At 43.2% G+C, this 5,385-nt stretch overlaps 1 pseudogene; it reads right to left on the bottom strand.

Annotated features, from left to right (window-relative positions):
- Window positions 1–896: 896 nt before the first annotated feature.
- Window positions 897–1,908, bottom strand: LOC721743 (eukaryotic initiation factor 4A-I pseudogene; annotated as a pseudogene).
- Window positions 1,909–5,385: the final 3,477 nt, after the last annotated feature.

The raw sequence follows: 5,385 nt of genomic DNA, 5'->3' as shown, positions 1-5,385 counted from the left end.
CACAGTGAAAGGCTTTTGGCTTTTGATTATTAGCAACTGATAGGACCATCGGGATGTGCAGATGGAGTGCAGTTTATTCCCAATGAGGCTATTTCTGTCATCAGCCAGGTCTTCTCCCAGATCTTCTCCCAGATCCTCCTCCCTCACAACCACTACCTGGCCTGGCAGGCAGCAGTGAGGGTGAGAGTCACGGAGAGGGAAACAAAAGCAACAGTAATGCCATTTACCTACCCCTGATCTCAAAATATAGTGGCTTGAAGCAGCTATTCCTTTGCTCACTAATTTATGGGTTAGTAATTTGGACTGTGCTAAGCTAGGACAGCTGATCTGTGCTCTGAGCGGTGTTGGTAGTGCTCAATCATGTGGCCAGGTCTTGGCTAGGATGGCTGGGCTGGCTGAGTCTCCCTCCACGTGTTCTTTCGCCCTCTAGGAGGCTAACTTGGGCTGTCTACGTATTGAAGGAAGAATCCCTACCAGCTGGAGAGAGTAGGTCCCATTGTAAATTGCTTTTCAAGCCTCTGCTTGCATCAGTCTTGCCAATATCTCATTGATTGAAGCAAGTCACACCGCCAAACCTAGCATCAAAGTGAGAGGGAACTATGCAAGGAGATGAGTTCAGGGAGATGTGATGTATTGAGGACCATCAGTGTAACAATCTACCATACCATATTTTATAGAATATATGCTACAGTGTGTTTTATGCTCTCCATATGAGCAACTTTTTCTTTTGGAATAATTTGTTCTTTTTTTTTTTTGCCTCAAAAAGTGACATTTATTCAAAGAAAAAAAAAAATGACAAGATGTCCATCCCTTGGCTTCCTTCCCTCTCCCACCCCTGCTGCTCCTCAGGCCCCCAAGATTGAACTCTGGCTGGGGCTAGGAAGCAGGACAGCCCCTCAGAAGAAGTCAGCAACATTGAGGCGCATTTCCTCATGGAGGTGTTGTAGAAGGTCTCGATGTCTCGAAGAGTCCTCTTGTCTTCTTCTGTCACCATGTTAATAGCCACACCTTTACGGCCAAACTGTCCACCTCGGCTCGTTCTGTGGAAATGTTTTCCCTATTGGTGGGAAGGTCGTAGTTGATGACTAAAGAAACCTGCTGCACATCACTGCCTCTGGCCAGCAGGTCAGTGGTAATCAAAACTCTGCTAGAGCCAGAACCAAACTCCCTCATGATCATGTCTCGTTCTTTTCAGTCTGTATCTCCATGCATGGCCGAGACAGTGAAATCTCGAGCATGCATCTTCTCGGTGAGCCAGTCCACCTTCCTTTGGGTGTTGAGGAAGATGACTGCCTGGGTAATGGTCAGGGTTTCATACAAGTCACGCAGTGTGTCCAGCTTCCCCTCTTCTCATTCTACGTTGATGTAGAATTGGCGGATACCCTCCAGGGTCAACTCTTCCTTCTTGACAAGAATCCGAATGGGGTCCCTCATGAACTTCTTGGTCACCTCAAGCACATCAGAAGGCATTGTAGCTGACGGCAAAACTACCTGGGTGTTGCTGTGAAGCTTTTGGAATATGTCATAGATCTGGTCCTTGAATCCACGGCTTAACATTTCATCAGCTTTGTCCAGTACAAACATCTTGATGTATTTGGGAGACAGGTATCTCCGGTTAAGCATATCAAACCCTTGGCCAGGGGTACCCACGATGATATGGGGAGCTAGATCATCTAGAAAACCCAGAGACTGGTCCAGGAGAGACCCAGCATGTGACCCCTGCCTCACAAATACTCAGACTGTTTGTGTCTGTAGCCCACAAGGCTACAGCGATCCAGGGAGAGGAGACTGCCTCCCTGCTCCGGGCAGCCCAGCAAGGAGCTGTCCCCACTACTCTGTTCCACCTTCTGCTGCGACCCAGGAGGGTAGGTCCAGGGGAGCTGGAGGGGCAAAGTGTGTACCCTCCATGCCTTTGTCTCCTATGTCAAGGTGCTGTCAAGATACACAGCAAGGAGTATGAGATACATACTCCTTGAAGAGGAGGCTGACTTCAAGTAGGATCAAAGGTTACTATTTTAAAAACAAAACTTTTTATTATAGATTATTTCAAACAGTGCGCAGCTTTGAAAAATATCATTCATTCATTCATTCATTCATTCATTCATTCATTGATTCATTCAATAAATGAAGGGACAGACTCCCAGATAAGCAACTGCAGAGTGGGTATGCCCAACCAGACCTCAACTCCGTCCCCAGTTGTGATTGTCTTCTGTCTAAAAGTTGTGCAGACATTGGCTGATGCTGCCCAGATGTGGAGAAAGATGTAAGACAGACAGCCAAAAGAGGGGTTCTATTTCACAGAACAGAAAGAATAGTGTGGTGACTCCTGCCACCAACCTTCAATAATGACCAACTCAGCCAGTTTTGCTGGTCCATACTTACCCTCCAACTTCCCCATCCCAATTATTTTTAAGCAAGTCTCAGATGTCAGACTATTTTACCCTAAATATTTTCGTATATACCACCAAAAGATAAGGACTTAAAATAGCCATTATATTCCTGAATATTATCAGATGTTCCCAGATTGTACCATAATTTTGTATAGTTTGATTAGGAATCCAAATAAGTTCTATACATTGCACTTGATGTTTATATCTTTTCAGAGTCCTTGGCTGGGCGTGGTAGCTCACGCCTGCAATCCCAGCACTTTGGGAGGCCAAGGCAGGTGGATCACCTGAGGTCGGGAGCTCAAGGCCAGCCTGACCAACATGGAGAAACCCCGTCTCTACTAAAAATACAAAATTAGCCAGGTAGGTGTGGTGATGCATGCCTGTAATCCCAGCTACTAGGAAGGCTGAAGCGGGAGACTCGCTTGAACCCGGGAGGCAGAGGTTGCAGTGAGCTGAGATGGTGCCATTGCACTCCAGCCTAGGCAACAAGAGTGAAACTGTGGGCCGGGCGCCGTGACTCACGCCTATAATTCCAGCACTTTGGGAGGCCGAGGTGGGCGGATCACAAGGTCAGGAGATCGAGACCATCCTGGCTAACATGGTGAAACCCCGTCTCTACTAAAAATACAAAAAATGAGCCAGGCATGGTGGCGGGCACCTGTAGTCCCAGCGACTCGGGAGGCTGAGGCAGGAGAATGGCATGAACCCGGGAGGCAGAGCTTGCAGTGAGCCGCGATCGCGCCACTGCACTCCAGCCTGGGCGACAGTGCGAGACTCCATCTCAAAAAAAAAAAAAAGAATCCTTTAATCTGTGGTTTCTTCTGCCTTCTACTTTATTTTCTTGCAATTTATTAAAGAAATTTGGTTGTTTTTCCTGTAGAGTTTCCTACAGTCTGGGTTTTGCTGATTGCTTCCAAGTGACCTTGGTAACATGTTCCTCTGTCCCACATTTTCTATAAATTGGGTAGTTAGATCAAGAGGCTTGATCAGATTTAATTTTTTTTTTTTTTTTGGCAAGATTATGTTACAGGTTATTTCTTTCTTTTTATTGTGGCAAAAAATAAAATAAAATAAAACCACATACTTAAAATGTATAATCAAGTATTTTCAAGTGTACGGTTCAGTAGCTTTTGTATCTTCACGCTGTTGTGCAACCATCACCACCATCCCTCTCCAGAACCTTTCCATCTTGCAAAACTAAAGCTCTGCACCCATTAAACAAAAGCTCCTCATTGCCCCCATTCCAGCACCTGGCAATCACCGTTCTACTTTCTGTCTCTATGAATCGGACTACTCTAGGTACTTCATGTAAGTGGAATCACACAATATTTGTCTTTTGGTGACTGGTTTGTTCCACTATCATAGTGTTCTCAGGGTTCATGTCGTAGCATGCGTCAGAATTCCCTTCACTTTCAGGGCCTCCATTGTATGCGTGTACCAGGTTTGTTTATCCATTCATCCATCAATCTGCCCAGTCTTTGGCCGTTTACACCTTTTGACTATAATGCTGCTATAAACATGGGTGTGCAAATATCGCTTCAAGATCGTTCATTTAATTCTTGTGGGTATATACCTAGAAATCAAAGGACTGGATCCTAAGGTCATTCTATTTCTCATATTTTGAGGAAACTTCAAACTGTGTTCCACAGCAGCTGCACCATTTTACAATTCCACCAGCAATGTGCAAGCGTTCCAATTTCTCTGCCTCTGCTCCAACACTTGTTTTATTTTTGTTTAATTGCTACACATTTTTTGTTTTTTGATTAGCCATCCTCCCAGGTGTGAGGTTATATTTTATTGTGGTTTTGATTTGCATTTTCCTAATGATCAGTGACGGTGACGCTGAGCATCTTTCATATGCTTGTTGGCCATTTGTATATCATATTTAGAGAAATGTCTGAGTCTTTTGCCCATTTTTTTAATTGAACTTTTTGTTTTTGTTGAGTTGTAGGAATTCTTTATGTATTCTGGATCCTAACCCCTTATAACCCTTGTATGAATTGCAAATATGTTCTACCATTCTGTGGGTTATTTTTTCATTCTGTTGATTGTCTTTTGATACACAGAAGCTTTTAATTTTGATGTAGTCCCATTTGTCTATTTTTACTTTTGTTGACTGTTCTTTTGGTATCATACTGAGGAAATCCTTGATAAATCCAATATTGTGAAGCTCTCCCCTTATGCTTTTTTCTACAGTTGTCTTTTTAGCCATTATTGGTGATTATTGCCAAGAACAATGATTTCACCAGAGGTTCCAAAAAATGTGATATTCCAATTTAATCCTTCTTCCTTTATTAGCTGAAATACTTCTGTAAAGATACATTTCCCTCTTCACTGGGTTGTCCTGGGGCTCATTTTATACTGGAAACATTTATTTTTTCCTTTTGTTTACAAGTTTTCAAAATAATGTATTGGTTGCCTAGTCATCCTTAAAAGAGGACAAATGAGAGAGTTTTTTAAAGTTTCATTGTGAACGTAAACATTTAAGGAGTTTAATGTGTTTAATCCACAGCAGTTGTTATTTTTATTGTTCAAACATTTCCATCTTTAGACAAAGGGAGACTTCATGTTGGCTCCTGGATTCTTTTGGCATGGCCCTAAGATTTTTTGATCGATTCCTTGCTTTCTGATATATTAAGGTGTTTTAGGCCTATTTGACAATTTCCTGTCCTAGACAAAGAGTTGACCATTGAGATAATATTTAAGTATAAATAGTACTGAGATTTTAAAATATAGAATGAGACTACTGTAATAATCTCAACATTGGCTGGGTGCAGTGGCTCACACCTATAATTCTAGCACTTTGGGAGGCCAAGGCGGGTGGATTACCTGAGGTCAGGAGTTCAAGACCAGCCTGGCCAACATGGTGAAACCCCATCTCTACTAAAATACAACAATTAGCTAGGCATGATGACGGGTGCCTATAATCCCAGCTACTTGGGAGGCTGAGATAGGAGAATTGCTTGAACCTGGGAGACGGTGGTTGCAGTGAGTC

This window comes from Macaca mulatta, chromosome 17 (genome assembly GCF_049350105.2).
Source record: "Macaca mulatta isolate MMU2019108-1 chromosome 17, T2T-MMU8v2.0, whole genome shotgun sequence".
Lineage (NCBI taxonomy): Eukaryota > Metazoa > Chordata > Mammalia > Primates > Cercopithecidae > Macaca > Macaca mulatta.
This window is presented reverse-complemented; position numbering and strand designations above follow the sequence as displayed.